We start from the raw sequence: 22020 nt of genomic DNA, 5'->3' as shown, positions 1-22020 counted from the left end.
CTCGACACTGAAATGCTGATACAGTACAGAGAAGAGAAGAAACCCTGACTAAACATTCCTAAAAAGTGGGGAGGGGTGAGTCGGGGGAATCGAATATAATTCAATTCAAGTTGCTTCATGACTTTTTTCTGTTTCTTTTCTGCGTCATTTTAAAGAGTGAGATTTCAAATCAATTTAAGACATTACTAGATGATTATTCTAGAATTATATTTAGCAAAAGTGTATTTAGAAGCAAATGTCAATTGTTGATGATAACTTATAATATTTCAATTATCGTACAGGAATGCTGTAGAGTAAGACAAAGAGTATTACACATTTTTACTGTTTGTTTTTTGCTTGGATTCTTCCACCAAAAATGATTTCACTTCTGCATGGTGATGATGTTTATGGAGTGGTCATTGCAATGGGGGTATATTACAATTCAGTTTGTTAGGTTTATTTATATAGTGCTATTTACAATTTGAATTGATGCAAAAGCAGCTTTACATGCATTGCAAATAATAATGTTAGTAACACTAGATTAATAAATAAAATAAAGAGATTATATAGTGTTTAAATGCACAGTATTATTGCTATTATTTTTACATTGAGGAAACTAACAATTTTTCAGAAATTGTCAATTTTAAATTGAAGTTTTACAAATGTAAAGGGATGAAAAGTTATAGGAAGGACATGTGGGGAATATTTAACAGTATTCCCATTTAGGTGGAAGCAAATAAGGAAATACCTGGAATATTTCTTACATATTTAGGAGTTTGTCATTTTAGCAGCCTAGAATACATGGGTACATGACTCAAGCCAACACAGTAAATTCCTAAATCAAAATGTCACATAAGTAAACGGATATAATATCCAACTTAAAAAATGTGTGTTTTATTTAGCATCCAATTAATTCATCCAATAATGATGGCTACTGCATATAAAAATGTTCTGCGGTAATGAGCCATCAGTAATATTAGTAATATATATCTCACCTGTATGTGCTCTCAGATGTCATTCTAAACAACTCACGGTCTTGCTGTCATGTCCATTACTGCTCCCGTAAATTTCCTCTGGTTATATTTTCTCCCTGTCTTTGCATCTCAGTGTGTGCTGGGACAAATTCAAACACAGGCTCTCAATTTTTGCAGTGTAGAAACCTTGATGTGCAACATAATAGCTGACTGCTGCCATCTAACTGCAGGACGATGCTTTACAGCCTCTGAAGTCAACTTGCAAACTCAAACACTTGATGATATGAAAACAGCTCAGTCCCCGGTTTGTGCCTTTAGACTGTCAGTACAGATCACACACAATATATATATATATATATAATATTAACGTGAACTCAATGTCTTTCCTCTTTACTCTGTCTTTCCACTTGAATTGCCATTAACTTGTTTGTGGAGTTTGTATAGACGAAGAATGGCTATTGTTCTCGTTCATATATGTATATATACAGTAGTTCAACCTTTGGCCAAACGCTTGAACCTACAGAAGATGCTAAATTGGTAGAACGCAATTTTTAAAATCAAGCAGTGCGATCGCATTTCTAAAAGATCAGATGATTTTTGAGTGGCGGACAAAAAACCCAAATCATATTTATCAAAGGATCTATGGGGGCATATTCACAGCCACAGTGCTGACAAAAGAAGATTTAGAAACATGGGAAGAGGACTTTTGCTTGTCTATCAAGTCTTCAAGGTTGCATATGAATAGTTTGGTTCCAAAATGAGAAAACGTTGTTTTTTACATATTAAAAACTCTTTTTTGAGTTGTCATGGCTTCAATCAAAACACACCAACTGCAGTTTCATTGATATTAGTTGGAATGCACATTAATAAATGATCTCGCTTTGGAACCAAACTCTTCATTTGCAACCTCGAAGTCTGGCTAGACAAGCAAAAGTCCTCTTCCCATGTTTCTAAATCTTCTTTGAAGTGACCCTTTTGTCAGCACTGTGGCTGTAACATTCTCCACGATTCACTAAATCTGTATTAACTCTGAGAAATCTGACTCTTAGAAACGCTTGACAGGAAATGCATCAAAGCTGAACATAAATAGCAATCAGGGCACAAGTAAACCAATCAGCAGCTTTGTCACTGAATACGCAGCAATCAATTAGCAGAGAGATTTCCGTCCAAATGAAGGAGGTGAATCAAGGCACTTCTTACGGCACGTTATGGACAATTTGCAGTTTGTTTTACTCAAATGAATCCCAGACCTGTTCTGGCATTGCAGGCTTTCAACAAGCTGAGACTATGTATCCTGTGCGGCAGGTACTGTATATGCATGTGTGCTTACAGTGGACAGTGTCCGTCATGGCCAGGAATGCTAGTCGTGTAAACTGTATGCATTTTACAATACTTAGGTAAGGAGTTCAACATTTTCCAAAAATAAATAAAAACAACTGCAAGGTTCAAATCTAGTGTAATAAAAATCCGCTGCCATAGCCACAAGATGAATCGAATATTGAATATTAATGATGCATTAAGAGTTTGAAAAAAGACGAAAAAAACATGCACGTGTTTTCATTTTTCTGCTAAATATAATAAGTGGTCTGTGGTTAGTCCATTTTCTATATTGTCATATATTGATGGTTTAATCTGACATTTTACACAATGTTCCATATGTTCTGAAATTATATTTTCATTTGGAATCAAAAGGCAAAATGTCAGAGTACAGATTAATACAATATACTGTATAGTTTATTACAATATACAAAAAAGCATGTAGAAAAACTAAAAGCTAGCCACTCTGTGTCAGAGCAACACATTGCATATGTTTTATAGAGTCAATGTGTTGCCAGTTATAAACTGGCATTTTTCCCCACAACTGCATAAATATTTTAGGGTCAAGAGAAGACCTCAAACATTTCATGTTGCGACGTTACGCCTATTGGTTTGTGCTAAATGAAAAGTAAAACAGATCATAACCAGCCTGCTGAAGAAATGATGCTTCTGATAGATCCTAGACCAAATGTGATGCATCACAATCACGTAGAAATGTTTGTATAGTGGTGTTTTAATTGCCGTGCTGGAAACGTTCCTACCAATTCCTGTTTTGTCAAGATGTTGTGAACAAACAGCCAATAACAAAAAGACAAAGAATGTTTTAGTGCTTTGTGACAAGTGTCACTGTTCTTTATCACACATGTACACACGTACATGCAAGTATATACTTACATCCATTCAGTGCTGAGTAAACAGTAAAGGGGCCGCAGTTGGACTTACAAAGTGTGTATGGTTTTACTCACAGCAGACCTGTAGGCCCACACAGCTGTTTCCTACTAAAACAACAACACCAACATTTAATTCACGAACCTAATGTTTCCAACAAGCAAAATTGCTCCTATTCTCAACCCCTCTGTGCCAACAACAAAATGTTCCCCAAGGAGTGGAGTAGTTGTAGAGGATGTGTGTGTGTGTGTGTCGATGGCTCTCTTCAAGATTTTTAAAGTGTCAAACAATTCAGTCTTGACCATGAAGATTCTGTGCACGATTTTCTTTATCGCGACTGACAAAACTCCTTCGCCACTGAATGGTTGTTAAATGATCAGCTCAGATTCTGTGTTACATGTATGTTATGAAGCACATTCCCTTCTGAGATGGTTTTTGTGTGTAAATGTGTAATAAAATCTATTTGAGGCATTCAACAACAGCTGATGAGTGCGTCAATGGCAATGCTTTGATTTTCACCGATCAGTGCTCGCGAAGACCATCTCATTTTTATGTGCACATAATGTTTCTTAGTTGTGGCATACAGTAGCATGAGGGGTTCAAAGACAACATCCTGGAGATAAAATATATTGTTGTTTATTATTTTTGTAAAAATTTGGTTAAAAAACTACAACGTGTAATTATTTGTATTAATTATTAGGTTATTATTGAAGTAGTTGAATGCATTGAAATTGAATAAACCCAATGATGCATTGTTTTACCACCCATGATAGTAGAAATGAAGGATATTTTATTTAAATAGGAAAAAAACTAAGATGTTCACTTTCTACCAAATGTGGATGATCTAGAAGTGTGTTGCATTATACGGTTCAGTAGCCCGGCGATAATCATTGGAAGGATACAGTAAACTACTGTTATTTCAATAATGCTCCTACAGCATGACTCGAATGCAAGCATCTTACTAGCTAACCACACATTCCATTGCCTTTAAAGGTGCTTTATCAGGTAACCAAGAGGATTATGCATTGTTTAGAAGGAGTGTGAAACAACTTCCAACCTCAGGCCACATTAATAAAAGGCCTATTAATGCATAACTGATATCCTCTACCAGATTCACAAAGAACCAGCAGCACTGAATGTGGGATCCATTACATTGGACTTTTATATGGTAATAACAGGCTTTTTCTTGGCCGTGGGTACAGTGGCAGTGGCTTTGTAGTGGTAAGCGGGCTGTTTAATGGCTTCCACTGCAAGAATCTGAGTCAAACCATCCCAAATTGCCCCAGAGACACACAAGGTCCTCAACAAAGGGGCCACGGACACAAACGTACGCATTTAAACTCTGGCTACAGTAAAAATGTCTGAAAAATTTCTTTTATTTCTGATGCTACATTGCAGGCACTGCCTCTGGCTGTTTCTTTTTCAAAACTTTCCTTGTAATATTGTAAATGTGTGTCAGTTCGCCATAAGGCGACCCAATGTTGATGGTGTTTTATTATTACTGCCGTAAATGAAGCGTTGCACTTCTGACATAAGAGACTCATCTCTCTCCAGCATAAGGTGTTCTCAAAGTCCAGGAAGGACTACCAAGACAATAGCGGCCTGGCCCGTGCTCTAAATGCTCTTCAAAAGCAAGGCCCAAAGTTCACTTCCCCAGCTCAAAAAAGACACCCCACCCATGTTCACCTTTCCGTGTGGACATTTGAATGCTCATTTAATGCATGCATGTACATATATACATATGTCCCATTCCTGGGGTGATTGGTACTACTTAATATATGGTCTCTTAACATACTGCAATAAAGTCGATATTATGATCTGTAATGATGATCAGAGAGCAAGACTTGGCCTGAATCCATAGGAAACACTGCAAAAAGAAGATAACAGCACCGAACGCAAGTGTGTGTGTGTAATAAAGAGAGAATGAAAGATTGAGTAGTGTGCGATTGTGCGTGTACGTGTGTGTCTTGTGTGAGCGATAGGACTCTGCCCTCACTTCCTGTATTCACTGTCACATCCTGTCTGTGCAGTGGAGTTTAATGAGACAGCAGCAGTCCTGATTTCCTGCCCTCGCATGTCCCAGAGGACATCACAGCATCACAAACCCAAAACTACTCAATCTTCACCTGCCACCTCTGTGGGAAAATCACCATAGCCACTTTCACTGTCCTGAAACCTTTTTTAGGGTTTGTTTTATTTCTTGCGTCAAGTGACCTTTTGGGTTGTTGGTTTGGGCACCACACAACAACGATTTTAATATGTATGAGCATTTTTATCTCTTTTCAGTTTAACGACTTTAACGTTATTCTCAATAGAAGTGTGCTAGACAATATAACAAATATTTCTATTAAATACGATACAAAAATACTACCAAGTTTCTTTTTCATTATTGGAAAGTTTGTCTTATACTTAATCGGGGAGCACTTTGTTTTAACTCGGTGTTCTACTATAGCATTAGGGGGCAATTGTGTAACCATTGGCCTAGTTATTGCTGTGTTCTGCACCACAGGCATAAATATATATATATATATATATATTGCTATTTTGTTTATTTACTGGCGAGATTTTCTCTCCCGTCCTTTGACACTTGCTAATCTGTTAAGGAATGTCCGATAAATGGCCCAGATGGTCTTTCCTACTAACCGGATTATCCCAGCATACCTGTCACAACTCCAAACTCAGTTTCCTTTCCAGATTTCCTCAACGAGGAGCTGATGGAAGGGTGAGCGTATGGTAACGTTTCGCTCCATTGATCAGACACAGGCGCCCCCATTGACTTGCAGGGAGCGTAACTAAACCAAGTTGTTTATAAAAGCTTAACCAGACACATCCTGACACTCAGTTACTCAGTGGTTTTAACTTGTAGTCACACTGTAGATCTGCACTGACAGACACATGGCTCACTGTGAAGATGAGTTATATTTATAGAACTGTTAAAAGGGAAATATTTCAGCTGAAAGAGATGTGTACTTTTATTGTGATCTCCATGACGATTGAAAACAGCTGAGACAGCTGGGCAGTGGTTCTCAACCTTTTTTATTCCAAGACCCATCTATAGACCACTTCGCAAGATGTAAACATGGGTCCAGAAACATTTCCGGTTTTTATATAATTTTTTCAAATCTTAAAGATATTTGTTCGGTCACAAATGTTCTGTTGGTTATATTACATTCAACCGTTTGTGTATTGTTCAAAACTAAATCAGGAATTTCTTCTGGGCCAGCGTTGGATCAACGTTCATCTGGTTTTCCGAAGTGGTCTATACAGGTATAATCTATCTCACCCAGCAGAGGGGTCGAGCAGTTGTGGGACCTACAAGTGTGGAATACAAGCATGCGCTTCTATAAGAAGGTAACAACAGGGATTACCCATTTACGGATGCATGTAGTATGCATGTTTTGCATGTTAATCTATGGATGGATTTCGACAGCCAGAAAATGTAGAAGGTGATGCACCTGTAATACCTGCATTGTAAAGGATATTATAATGGAAATAGCAATATTTACTCTATTCATTTATCCAGCCGAAAGTATCAATCTCCCCCGTTGCTCTTAGTCCATACCTCTTCAACATTCCAGACATAATTCCAGATGAATAAAGGGAACAACCATACTGCAAAACAATAACATTTAACACCACACAAATAACCTTCACTTTTCCTAATCTCATCATTGAAAGCATGGTTGGTGATGGACCCACAGTGTAAACAAGCCATGGGGTAATTCCTGCAAACATTTTACATGTTTACAGCAGCAAGTGCTGGAAATTGTGTCATTGCGCATGTGACTTCCAATGGACACTCGCTGGAAAATGAAGGAATCCCTGAGGAGAGACTGGAGCCGGGATACATTCACCACATGGATTCCTTGTCTTCTTCTTCACTTCCTCCAGTCGAACACATACGAGCGCGAAGGAAGAGCGGACAGGAAGTTGGCCGTAGACCAACCAGCTGGGAATAGAATAAGATCTTAATCCATATGCGTTTGTGTAGGTATATCTATATCTTGGCATATGTGTCATCTCATAAGTGTGTGTCTCTTTGGATGTTGTTGACCACAAACTCTCGATAAGCGAAAAGTTGAATGAGTCGAGACTCATCTGCCATGCCTGATGATAACTGAACAATGCGCCGAGGACCGGCAGAAGCTGCTGTCTTCTCCAGGGGCCAGAGATTAGCCCTCATGTGCTTCCTTTGGAAAACATGCAGTGGTCCCAAAGGAAACTCTCATCAGACTGCACTTTTTCACCTCTTCCTCTCTGCCTTGTTTCTCTCTATCCGTGTGCCTCAGAATTCCCACATTAAATGAAACAGAGGGCTGGATGAGGGACTCGCTACTGACACTAATCAACCCACATCAGGCTACTGCTCTTCCACTGCCTGGTTCTTGTGCTTTAGCTCTCTTCCTCTGTTTGTTTGGGCATGTGAAGTGAACCGTGGGTCTTATGCGCTCGGTTTTAGTACATGCAATGGCCTGAAGGGGAAACAGAGAACGATCTCTGTCTCGTGGAAAGTATTTTTATCATTCTTTCCCTTGTCACGTGAGAGTCACAGTCTAATCAAATCTGGAAGGGCTGAATTGCCCACACTTCAGTCCGAAAGACCACATTAAACCCCTTTAATTTTTTTATTTATTCTGAAAAACTTTGATTTACGAAGAGACTGTGAATGCTGTAAAAAACGTAAGCAAATTTATGGGCAGAAAGGCACACAAGATGCTCTTTGGAACATTCTCAGATCATGACATGAATCACGAGGTTTTTCACACAAAGATGTCAAACGAAAAATGAGAATTATTCAAAAATGAGATTTTAGTTTTAGTTGAATTAATTTAATACAGTACATACATTCATTTACATAAATGTATATATGTATGAAATGATCGTTCGTGTTTTGTCTGTGGTTATTTTTTCCTCATTGTCATTGTTGTTTTACCCCCTCTTGGGTCATTTTTTGTGAATAAATCATTGGGTTCTCTGTCCCCAGTAGATTACTTTCAGATGGTCTAAACAACCTTCAATCCCACCTATACCCCAAAAAGTTTCCTTTCTTTAGTTAAAAGAACATTTGGTCCGACAGGCTTTGTGCATTACATCCCAATTTTTGTACATTTCTATAATAGACCATTCTGCAACATCACTGGTCCCGAATAACTTTTTTCAGTTTTTTAACAACACACAAATCTTATATAGATTTACAAGCAAAAAGAACATTTAGAAATAAATCATAATGTGAAACGAACATATTAATAACTTAAACGTGTGAAATAAAAAACTTTTGTTTTTCTTTCAGATGTTAAGTAGATTGTGTTCCCTGCCTGTCTAGCAATGTGTGTTGTATACAAATACTTACCTTGTGTGATGTTCTAGGACATAAACATTAAAAAAATATGTACATAAGCATGCAGTTTCTGATCTGATGCTCTAAACTAAATTATTATTACCGGCTGACTGCACCGATTCAGGTTAAAGTAAGAAATGGTTGAAAACATAGATGTTGTGCTTGCTCATTAATGAAATTGAATTTGTTTAAACACACACAAAGTGCAATTTTAAATAAACCTAAACCCTGAGGACATACATTTTGCAATGGTTTTATCATGGTTAAGATGTCATCTCTGACCCCCTTGAATGTTCAATTTCTTTTAGCCTGCCCAGCTGACACATATACATGTCTAGAGAAAGGTCTATTGTAAAGACCAGCCAATACATTTGCCAATAAGGCACTTTAACTGAAAGGTGGGACTTCCTGTTTTTAGCCCCCATACTATTACAATTTTTCCCCATTCATTCGGTTTCCTCTTTATGTGGCCTACAGTTTCACTATTCATACTGATTGCAGAGTTGGTTTTGAAACATACACAAGGTCAGAAGGAGCCAGGAGCATCTATTTTCAGCCCTTCAGCCATATGTAGGAGAATTGGATCTGACAGAAAGCTCCAGAACGGTGGGTAGCTTTAACCAGGCTTTCCTAAATCGCTGCCCACCAATGAAGATTGGCATCTCTTAACTCACCATAGAAAAGTCAATCTGCAGGTAATTCTTTCCTGATGTCACGCCAAGACCTTTAATATTTCCATGGAAGGAGGCTGGATTAAGAAACAGAGAGAGTTGGTCCAGCTGACTCAAGGGTCTCAAACACAAGACCTCTTTTGATACAGCCAGAGCTTTGGACTCACCAGACTCACACCTCACTGACTGCCCTGAAACCAGCCCTCTCATAGCTGGACTCTCCGGGGGATTGAGGATTCCACAAGGTTTACCCTACGAGGAGCTTGTTTGCTTCGATCAAATATGCCAAAACCCAGACCTGAGCAAGAAACCTTAAGATGAGAACCTCCTGAGTTTTTTTCCAGAGACGACAGGGTTAAGTGAGTGTGTGGAAATAAGTATTTTGGCTTTTTGCCACCACTGTCTACTGACTGAGAAGACAAATCAGACCAGCTCCAGCCTATTTTTCCCCTGGTGCACTTTGACAAATGGCAGGCAAAGCGTCTCATTTGTTAGCTCAAGGCATTTCACTTATAAGATTATGGGGCCCTTCTATGTCTCCATTTTTTCACTTGTGAAACTGAAAGCCAATTACATTCTGAGGTCAGGTTCACTAAGGCTAGTCACAAGATTTATTGATTGCATTGTTTATAGCACTAAATTTGCCTTAAATGAAGATGAACGTTGATTGTAATTTGTGTGTTAAAAAGGCTTGACAAAACTCAGTATTGCAAAATGTGACCAACCATATGCTACCATATCCTGACTGGGGCTGTGGGGAGACGTGGGTTGAAAGTCACCGAAGGTCTGAATAGGCCAGCGTGTGGAACAACGTGTGATAAACGAGTGTTATCTGGTAGCCGTAGCTTTGGGAAGCACCCTCTGCTTCCCTCTGATTACATTAGCAGGCAGGAAGGGGGGGGTGCACGCTGGGATTTTACTGGAATTTCACCAATCTAATGCAGATACTTCTGCCTAGCATTCAATTTCTTGGTCCCCCTGTCACCCTCCTATCATTATACTTTTTAAAAATTTACTGTATGAACTATTCTATAAATAAGAATAATGATAATAAGAAGAAGAATATATACTCTTCAGTATGTCTTAAATGCACCTTTTTATCCCTTTGTTATGTTATTACACCATAACGCACCACTTCTAAATCAAAATTCCACTAAAGGTTATCTGTCCAAAACGCTTAATTTTAACAACCCAACAACACATCCTTTTTAACAGAGCTCTGGCTTCATATCAAGGTAAGAGGTCAAAACTCATCTCTAATCTGCTCCTCCATATCTTATCTCCTCACCTCAATAACAAACAATTTCTTTGAGAGACAGCATCCTGGCAGGTTCATCCATGCTGTCCATAATTCATGCTACTTACTATGGTGTCACTTGAATGGTGTCACAAGAGTGGACACTTGAATGGATTGTTTCCTCATGTCACACCTTAACAGGCCCACACGTCTGTTCCATTAAGAATCAAAAAGGCCGTAACACATAGCCCTGTGGAATGCCTGTGCCCTCATGCTGTGATACATTCACTTATAATGTTAGGAACAATGTAATAAACATGAACAGAATTGTCAAAGAGTCTGAGACCACACTGAACATCCGTGATTCATTGAAACATTACAAAAGGAACAGAAAAGCAATAAAATAAAGAAAAGACATGAGGTTGGCTAAGTCACTAATTACATTTAAGCAAATTAAGCAAAGCCCTAATCCTAAACTCTAAGTCTAAACCTAAATCTACCCACTTCCCAACCATATAAGCACGGAACAAGCTAATATTTTTCAATCACATTGTAAACACTGAGCGCTTCTAGTGGACGTTAACACCCGAAAGATGCAGCGATTTGTATCTGGAGCTATGAATCTTGGGTTATGCAGAAATGTAGGCAGATGTACGTATTTGCAATGAGTCTGGGTTGAAATAACATGACTTTACGCTTTCTGAATGCATATAATTCACACTCCAAAGTCCAATTTTGGATGCAAGGAATATGAATCCTTCCCATTAACTTGTTTGTAGATCAGATGTGTCCAATGACGCGATGAAATTATATATTGTTGTCTAATTTTGCCATCATGGAGTGTGTGATTGTGTGATTTGTTTAAGGTGATCCAAAATATCTATCAAAGTTCAAATAATACATATTTATAAAATCGTTTCATTTTGAATTCATCTGCACTCCACCAATGTAAATGGGAATGATTGGCGTTTCAAATGTTTTTTTGCGGTAAGCATTATACCGTTAAACAGGTTAATCCTGTTATTTATACGCAGATTGATGAAAACTGGTTGGAATAATCAGGTTCATAATGTTTGAGGGCTGTTTTGTTTTATTATTACTGGATTATTTTATATTTTTGTACATATTTATATATTTTTTCTGTATTTTAATTTGAAATCTCAGGTTAATTTGCATTCTTGATATACTAAATGTGTGTTAAGAGACAACTTACTTGCCTGGGAAATCTGACCCAGATAAAGTTATATTGTTGTCAATCCAAGTAAGGTAAGGAGAACGTTTTCAACTGTTTTGCCACTGCTCTGTAAACAAGATATGTGTAAAACACTGTTTTTGAGCAGTCATGCTTTGAGAACATTTCTTCTTTCACACCCTGCTGGAATTCTGTTGTGAACTAAGATTTCCAGAAAGATTATTTTCACCCTTTCAGTTGTGATTTGTTCCGTTCAAGTCTGTTTTTTCACAGATTTGGTTATCGGTTGCCTGCATGCCTGGCCAACACAGCAGGGGTCTAACACACAGGTACTGATAAACTAGGCCACTGTGTTCAGTTTAGACTCACGGATGCCCAGCACAATGCCATGCTGATGGCATGAAAAGCCAGAGGGAGGGGGAGGGAAGTGAAGGCATAGAAATGAAACAATGAGCTTTAAGATTACACGAGAGCCAAGCACCCATGCAGTGATCTTTTGAAATTACAGTCAACGAATGTGTCTTTGAATGTGATTGAGAATCATTTTTCTATTTATGAAAAATTTAAATCTGTGTTTACACCAACAGAGGCTGTTATATTGCAGTTAGTTCAGAATGCAGCTGCCAGAGTTCTAACCAGGACCAGAAAATATGATCACATAACCCCAATTTTATCAACCCTTCACTGGCTACCCACACTGTAAAAAAAAAATGTAATTTTACAGTAAATTACTCTAAATTTTTACAGTAGTTTTTCCGTTTTTTTAAAATAGTATAAAAAACAGTAAATTTACAGATATAATCTGTAAATTAACAACCTGCCTGTTATTTTACATGTTATGCCAATAATGAAAAACTACAGTTATTTCCTATTTTTTTACAGAAAATTACTGTAATAATTATGATATTTGCCTGTTTTTAAACGTTTTGCTCGTTATATAAAGGTTTATCTCCATATTGTCAATTTAAGATTTTTTATTTTATTTTACGGTTAATCTCATTAGTTGTATGTGGTTTTACATTCAAGAGAGAGAGAGGGACAGACAGACGGAGAGACATCAAAGCTCTGTGCAGTTTTACAATGAAATAAGATTTTACCCTCTGCAATTTGTAAATGAGAAAAAAAGTGATAAAATCCAACATCAAGACAGCAGTGCAGCAGAAACTTTTTTGCCATTTGTGATTTAGTGTGGACTACTGTTAAGTGTTCACAAAAGGCAAGATTCAGAATAACACAAATGACAGTGGTGCAAACACTTTATTTTTAGACTTGGCAAAAAAGGCACATTACAAAATACAGCCTTGGTGTTAACACTCCTGGACCAACCAGGGAAAAAATAATGAACCACAGATAGAACCCCGGGCGTTGTGATTGGCTGCCCACTGCTCCCTTGAGGGATGGGTTAAATGCAGAGAATGAATTCTGCTACATGTATGTGTATGTGACAATTAAGTACCTTTACCTTCACACACACGCTTAATATTCGTTTTTTTATATATTTACTATTTTAAAGTATTGAATTGAATTATTTATTTTATTTTAATATATTAGTTTCTTCTTATTTGTTATTACTGTTATATTGACAACAGACTACTTGTTTTAACTGTAGCCTGTTACTTTACTACTGTTTTAATGACAATTGTAATTGACACAAACTTATTGATAGATTGATTGATTCATTGTGATTAATTACTTATTGACTGAGATTGATTGATTGTGACTGTGATTGTGATTGAGTCAATCGTAGTAACAGTTATACAAACAGTATAGATTATAATTAAGTTTTCTATTATTGTTATTATGTTTAAATCCAAACGCTTGCTTTTGCAATATGTACAAGGTAAAGGCCGTTTGATAAAGCCATTTGAATTTGAACTTGAATTTGTATGATTGGTCAATGCGCCTGTCATCCAGGAAACTGGCCAATGAGCACTGAGCGCGCCTTAATTTGAAAGTACGTCAGTTTGAATGCTGCAGCTGCAGGACTTCAGCGCTACTCTGTCGATCCACTCCTAATGAATTACTGGCGATATCAGGTAAGAGAACATCTCCCTGTTATTTTTCTAAGTTAATAACCTAAAGTCATGTTTGTGTTCATATCCATAATTTAGACTGTAACGTTGTCAGACTGTTAGGTTAGCTAGCAAAATGCAGAGTAATTACCGTTAACTGATGTTACAGGTTAATGTGGTAACACAACGTTAATATTGAGTGTGGTTTTAGTCGAGATGGTTTGCTTGTTCTGTTTGCGGGTAGCAAATATGTATAATGCCATTAACGTTATGTTACTAACATTACAGACACTTGTTGCTGAGTCAACCTAATGTACAGCTCAGTAATAGCGTTAACTTACGTTACGTTGTTATAACGTGCTTGTGTAATAACGGTAGCAGTTTTGGTGAGTGGTAACAGCCTTACTGCCTTCTGAAAATATTAATTTAAAAGTTACAATGCAGCCAAACTTCTGGTCACAGTGTGCGTGTGCGTGTGAGAGAGAGAGAGAGAGAGAGAGAGAGAGAGAGAGACAGAGAGAGAGAGAGAGAGAGAGAGAGAGAGAGAGAGAGAGAGAGAGAGAGAGAGAGAGATACTTTATTGATCCCAAGTTGGGAAATTGCAGTGTAGCAGCAGCATTACACACAGTAAATGTATGTTAAGTTCTATGTATGTGTTTACATAATACATACATTTACTAATATTATTTTAATTCCAGAGAGATGCTCATCAAGACAAGGTGATGATTGCCAGAGGGAAAAGTCAAAGTAAGTTAAAAAATATACAGCCTATACTACCAAATTTTTTAAGGAAGCAATATTTGAATGTTTAAGAGGTATTTATATGAATCATACTATTTGCCTAATAAATCCTGGTGAGTCTGAGAGACTGAATGAGATTGAATGCTTATCTCTTATTTGGTGTTCCTTATCTAGTTGAGAGTGTAAATAATTAGGGCTCCCTCATGAGTTTCCTCATGGGTTGGCACCCTGGTAGAGCCTGCCATCAGTGTGTGAATGGGTGAATGATAGACATGTATTGTTGAGTGCTTTGAGTGGTTGATAATGCTAGAAAAGCACTATATATGCAAGAACAATCCATTTACCATATTCTTCACTGTGTCCATCTGTATTTCACACAGCAAAGAACCTGTAGTTGTGCATCACCTGTGTGATCATGAGAAGGCTGAAGAACCAGGAGTGACAAGATATCACCGGCTGCTGGGGTGCAGCATTAAACCCAGGGACAGGTAGGCAAGCAGAGGCACAACATACAGAGAATGAAACCAAGTTCACATCAGTCATAATAAGAATATTATGTAAGAATGAATGTATGTGTGAGGCTGTTGATTAACAGTTTTGCATGCCTATGTCTTCAACAATAAACTGGCTAATATTCTTTGTTTGTCTGTGTGTTTTCCCCTCATGAAGCAGACATTTTGGAAATGAAAAGTCTCCTGCCACAAGATCTTAGGAGCCAGTGAGTATTCATGTTAATCCTGACATAAAGACTGTGAATGTATGTGTATACTAGTGGCCATATTACTGCCAGTTTGTCAGCACAAAGACAAACAATATTGTACTCATCTACTATATGCGCGGTGTATGAATCCAGTGGTGCCAAATGGTTAACAATGGTTAAACAACTTCTTTCAAATATGAAAATGTACATAGTGGCACAAACATGAATTCCATTCCACACATAAACATGAATTCCTGTTTTCTATGACTTTTCCATCATGCTGACCAGTAGTATTTGTAACACAATGGGAGTGCACAGTAATGCAAGTTGGCTGGTCATTCCCCAAAGTTATCCAGGAAATAGCTTTAACTAACTCTAACCCTAACTGACTTTAACATCTTTTCTGGGTAAAAACCTTTAACTATAATGTCTCATAGAAAATGTAAATGACGTTTGTTTAAAAAGGTAGCTCACTTTAAATTAAAATTCAGTCATTACCTAACTCTCATTCTGAAAGAAGGTCAGGTTATTTTTTTCAATTCACAAAACACTCCTGGAGTTTCACATGAAAACAGCTTGCTGCATCCTCCCAAACAACTGTAGCACAGCGGCTTTGTTGCAAACGTTAAAAACAACTTTACAAAAACATTAAAAGGCCTTCATACTGCTTGTCTATCGTAATCCAAGTTTTTAAAAGTCCAGACAAGCCACATTGACCTGAAAAGTTGTCATTTACACCATGTGTTTAGCAGAAATCCCTGTAGCTTCTTAGCTGGGAGCCGTGTTAACATACACACTGCTTGATCTGTGGGTGTGGGTTTGCTTGACCACAGACCAGAGCTAAGAACCTGAGGATTCTTGAGTAGTTTTTTGCATTTAAAACGTAGTCACTATTTTCTGCAGTTGTTTGGGAAAATGCTACAGAACTGATTTCCTGTGAAAGTCCAGCAGTGTTCATTTAAAATGAACTATAAATAAAATCCTACTTTTTACAGTAAAGACATTTCAGTAATATTTTCTCTCTGTGTTTGTGTTCCCTCCAGGAGCAGAACCAGACGATTACTGGCCATTTGGAGGAAGTCTGATCTTTCTGCTGGGTTGCACCTCTGTTACAGTTTCATTGACCTTTTGTGGTATGCTTTAATTTTACTTAATAATACACTGTATAGTTAGGAATCTTAAATGTTATCAGAACTACCTTATACAGAGCCCCCAAGGGTTAGGAGAATGAAGAAGACCACAACTCCCTCAGCTCAAGCACAATTTGTTGCTTCCTCCATCCATTTCAAAGGGGAAATCTTGACCTCATTTTGATAGAAATGCTTACAGACACACGTTACACACATGGAGAAGTACCATTTTTAGTTTTTCAGTTCCTCCTGGGGGGTTCTAAATAACTGTTTGTGAATAATTGGTTGATATTGTAAATTGACATCTGAATTCATTAAATAAAAGGATTTTAGAATCAATAGTGGTGTTTACTTTATTTGTATTTAATTTCCTACGACATTTTAATTGAAATAGTGAAAATTATGTATATATTTTGTATTGCTTGCTTGAGTATGTTTGCAGTTGAGGATATTTCACAGTAATTTTGAAGATCAGATTTTGGTGTCTGATCGTAATAATTTAGCAAAAATCTGTAAAATAATGGTATTTTTCTGTAGAATTTTTAGGATTGTCCCGTTATTGAAGGTGATTGATCATAATTATTTGGGAAAAATCTGTAAAATGACGGTATTTACCTGCAGAATTTTTAGAATTGTCCCTTTATTAAAGGTGATTTATCATAATTATCTGGGAAAAATCTGTAAAATGACAGTATTTACCTGCAGAATTTTTAGGATTGTCCCTTTATTAAAGGTGATTTATCATAATTATCTGGGGAAAATCTGTAAAATGACGGTATTTACCTGCAGAATTTTTAGAATTTTCCCTTTATTAAAGGTGATTTATCATAATTATTTGGGGAAAATCTGTAAAAAAACGGTATTTTCCTGTAAACATTTAATGAAATCTTCTGTAAATTTAATGTTTTTACACATTCTTTGAATTAGGGTATTTTACTTTACTTTTACGGTCAATGTTTGGCAGCCGCAGCTGCCAGTCATTGACCGTTTTTTTACGGGTTTTTTTCTTACAGTGCATTAAGTATCGTATTGACTTTAAAGTTCTTTTAATCACTTATAAAGCCTTAAAGGGTTTAGCCCCTACCTACCTAACAGAGCTTCTATCATACTACAACCCATCACGCTCTCTAAGATCTCAAAACGCAGGACTTTTGATAATACCTAGAATAACTAAATCCACCAAAGGGGGTCGAGCTTTCTCATATGTAGCACCTAAACTCTGGAATAGCCTTTCTGATATTATTCGAGGATCAGACACACTCGCCCAATTTAAATCTAGATTAAAAACGCATCTTTTCAGCCAAGCATTCACTTAATGCAAATATGCTAAATAAGCCACCAGGAGATGCTGACATTAGATATTATTTTACTAGAATAATTGGATTTATTATATAAAACACCATGTAGTGTGTTTTACCCTTTCTTGGGTTTTTCGTTTTTCCCCTGTAAAGCTGCTTTGGAACAATGCAAATTGTGAAAGGCGCTATATAAATAAAATTGAATTGAATTGAATTGAATTATATTGCATTTACATTTAGCAGAAGCTTTTATCCAAAGCGAGTTATATAGCATTATCCTATACATTTTACATAGGTATCTGCAATCCCCTGGGATCCAACACACAACATTGCGTTGTCAATGCAATGCTCTTACCACTGAGCTCATTTAAAAATCATTTAAAAAACTTGAATGCACGGTCAATTTGCATAAACGCATTCATGAAATTTTTCCAAACAATTTCCATAACTTTCTATTGAGAGACATCACTAGCATTTAAACATTTGTTATTAACATACATTGTAAAGCCATTCAATTTGAAATACGATAAAATAAATGTACCACAAATATATGAACAATATCGATTTTTGCAAAACACTTAACAGCAGGTTCGGCATGTAGGAAAAGCAATGCTCTCTAGTGACATAGATACTGCTGTTAATTCAGAAGAAACGCGCCCCCTACTGGTCCAGTGGAAAAAGATATTGGCTACTTATGTTTCTGAACATTGTTGTAACAAGATCTTTATATGTGTAATGATCAAATACTACATTGAATTGTTGTTCACTTCACATTCTAGTATTGTTATAAACAGAAGCTGAGGTTAATATACAGCCCCAGACTTTCACATCTCAAACGTGTCACTTTCTTTTATTATCTTTTCTCAGCATAATTGTGGACATACTGTTTGTATAGATATAACCAGACAGGCCATGACAAGACTACAAAAAATTAAATAAATGAATAAGTGAGTGAGTGAACGAATGAATGAATAAATAAATACATAAATATCAATAATGTAGAACGTCCACTACTTCCAGCAAGAAAATACATCTTTGAGGGGAAGAGAAGACCATAAAATGGTCTTTTTGCTTTATTGGTGTTATTTCTGGCAGCTCACGCCACGCTCACTTCTGCAAAGCACTGACCAGAGGTCTATACCCAGATGGCCACAATAACTACACAACAAACACATCTTTCAAGCCTTCAGGCCAGCTGGACCCAAAGCTGGAGAACTGCTGCACTGAACATTTCTCTACTCGTGGAACCTGGTTGTTTCCAGCCCACACAGAAAACCATGAACCCAGCAGGAGATTTATACGACTGCTCTGTGAACTAGACCTGGGGAATCTGCCTTCAGCGATTAGAAAGATACACATCGAGTCATATCATTTCTACAAGAGGCATTTTTACAGATATTTGTGATGGCTATATGTGTGACGACACATAAATAAAAGAAAGATTTACAGGCTGACTATATTATAATCTGACGTGATGGCTTCGGTTCAGTCCAGCAAAAAAAAAATGTACGCCAGTCCATCATTACCACATAAACTCATATAAGGCTAAATCTGGTAAATTCATCCCAATGCATTCTGGGATACCTTGATAATATATTTTTACATTTTTAGATGAACAGACTTACAAAATCATCATTTTATCAATTCATTTTAATAAATGCTGTTTTGTTTTGCGAGAACTAAAATGTACTAATAGACTAATAGAGAGAGAGAGGCTGAATCACTGCCCAGTCTGTCAGAGGCTAATGTCCAGGGTTGGCCACTGAGAATGCTCCTGTCATAATTTTGATGATATACTCTTGCGTAGATTCCTCCAACACAAGCAGCCCACAGTTTTAATTTAGAAAAGCTTCTGCCACAAACGAACCCCGGCAAAACCTGCCAAAGAAAGTACTTAAAAGAGTTTATTAGGTGGAACCGAGACCTTCAAGTGTCAAATATTGAAATGCTCCAAAAATATCCTATTTGGAGAAAAGAATAGTTTGGGCAACAAAGAGAAATACAAAGCAAAGAAATGAAGATTCACTGAACGTTTCCTTTAGTTTAACTGAATGATTAGAGTAATATGTGTTTTTATGCAAATGTTGAGTACATGTATGTAAATGATGCCTGATATTTGTGTAAAGTAAGTTTGTTTTCAATTAAAAAATAAAGCTGCAAAAGTACAGAAAGCATTTTGCCAAGATGAAGCATGGATCAATAGCCATTCGTTTACAAACCCATTTGCGTTCGCCGTGTTCACTGTCTAGATGATTTGGGTTTGTTGTCTGTCACTCTTGCCTGTGTTCTCGGCTCAGAAGTTCTGGGTGGCTTTCCCACACTGGCCATCATTCAAAGCCCAACAGGACAAAAGGTCAGACTGGATCCCTCCTCCAGAGCACAGAGGCTTCAGAGATGGTGGGTGGTAGAGAACTTCATACTGTTACACAAACATATGTGTGCTGGTCACGGGTGCATGAGAGAGATAGAGAGATATGGTGCGGCTTGTGTTTGCTTCATTAGGCTTGGATTTGATCAGAAGATTACTTGCCAGGTGTGTGTATATACCGTATATATGTATACAGTATATGCATTACAGTTACAAAGCTACGGTAAAAATAATTATTCAAGAATGTTGGAAATCAATTGAAGTTCAACATTTGCATTTGCAATTTAATTCAGAGCAATTTACAGCCACAGCAGACATTTCTGTTGGTGTGATTTATGGGATCAAACCCGTTATTTAACACAATGCTCCAGAGATTTTAATAGCTAAACCATATTTACCCGTCACTTATAAAACTGACAAAGAAAATCTCATGAAATTCCATTGAATCACATTTTGATCACCAGAGGAAAGCAACGTTTTTCACTCTCTGTAATTCTTCTGTCCATATCAACAGTCAAACTGCACAACTGCACCACCCGCTGGGTAAAGAACAGGATCGAGTTTTTAAATGAATATTCCAGCTTACTTTCAGTAATGGACACTGTAAATAGTGCTGTTTAATATTACAGGATTGTCTAATATTTTTGAAACACAGGGATAAAAATTTTACTATTAAAATACTGTTAGAGTATTATTGGTAATTTTACTTTGCAGTTTTCTTTTTCTTTTCTGGCACCCCAGCTGCGAGAACGCTACAGTTTTTAATGGGTATTTTTACAGCAAAGGCCCATATGTAGGCATCGGCAATAACTTTAAATCATTTATTAAATGTGTTTCAATGGAAACACATACTACAGGCCTATATGACCCCGCCTGAGAAATAAAGGCTAAAGTCTCAAAATCTAATTCTGAGATAATGAGCCTCCATGTTTTAAACCCTTCACAAAGGCATTACAAATCTACCATTGAAAGAACATTATACTCCTTTTGTTTATTTTATAAACTGACAGACAAACAGCATACAACAAAAGCTGTCAAAGGTCTATACAAATGTATTTTTACAACCCTTTTACAGTTGACATTGCATCAAAGCAGCTGTTCGTATCCAGATACAAATCTTCGTATATATTTGTCTGGACAAAGAGGAATCAAAGTAATGAAAAAATGGGTCGGACACCCCGGCACACAATACAAACAACCCGTTATATAATGACAAAACATTTGGAGGAGTTTGCAGATTTTCGTCCATTTGTCCATCCAGTTCCACAGCAGAAGTTTCTCCCGGTCAAATAGCAGCCCTTACCAAATGAGCCCCAGACGCATTCAAATGCACAAGAGATATGCATCAAATGTACATTTACAATGAGACCGAGGAGCTCTTCCAAATCATAATTCATGCTTCAGGGAATGTTTTGGAAAGCGTCCACAAATGATAAAACATAATTTATTGGTTGTTCACTTGGTCATGATCTTTCATTATCTCGCCGAGCGCACACACGCAGACTCACTGGAGCTTTAATTGTATAAGCAGTAACCCTGCGGTCAGGCTTTCAGAATGGATACTGGTTTGAATCCCACTCAGGGGTCCGGCAAGAGAGAGCAGAGGCAGTTCGGACTCACTTTTGGACATTTGTTGTGTACATGCAGACTTGACAAAGGGATGAACTCTCACTAGACGCGAGCCAGATTTGCCACAAAAAGTGCAACATTCACGGGAAATTATTGTTTGAAAGGAGTGCACCCGAACCTGAGAAAATACCTGGAGCTTCACGCTAAAAGAGACTAGATTATTATATATTATTATAATAATGTATATATTTTATATTTATGCTATACTTGTTCAGTCAACCTTATAATTTTAGAAATAAAAGTGTTAGCCCAGTCGTTCCAGCTTGAAATCTCATAACCTCAAAAATGAAAATCATAGGGAATTATTACATTATAGGCTAAATGTACACAGCACTACTGTAAGGTTTTGTGGAACAGTAAAACATTAAAAGCATGTGAATACATCTTTGATCAACACAATCCTTTTCTTGACTTTAACTAATGCACCTCAAATGTGGAAGTAGAAGTCATTAGATGTCACTAAAGATCTATGACTAAAGTTTTGCTTTAATGTGATCTGATTTCCCACTGCAAAATATGTTGCTGTAGTTATGCAGGTAGTTGCCA

General features: G+C 37.1%; 1 long non-coding RNA gene across 1 annotated transcript; it reads left to right on the top strand.

Moving 5' to 3' along the window:
- Positions 1–13543: 13543 nt before the first annotated feature.
- LOC306892390 lies at positions 13544–16516 on the top strand. The gene is made up of 5 exons (XR_013786461.1): positions 13544–13632; positions 14307–14355; positions 14730–14837; positions 15019–15067; positions 16093–16516. It is a non-coding gene; the product is annotated as an uncharacterized lncRNA (long non-coding RNA).
- Positions 16517–22020: the final 5504 nt, after the last annotated feature.

This window comes from Barbatula barbatula (genome assembly GCF_947034865.1).
Source record: "Barbatula barbatula genome assembly, chromosome: 3".
NCBI classification, from domain to species: domain Eukaryota; kingdom Metazoa; phylum Chordata; class Actinopteri; order Cypriniformes; family Nemacheilidae; genus Barbatula; species Barbatula barbatula.
Note: the sequence above shows the minus strand (reverse complement) of the source record. Positions and strands in the feature narration are given on the sequence as shown.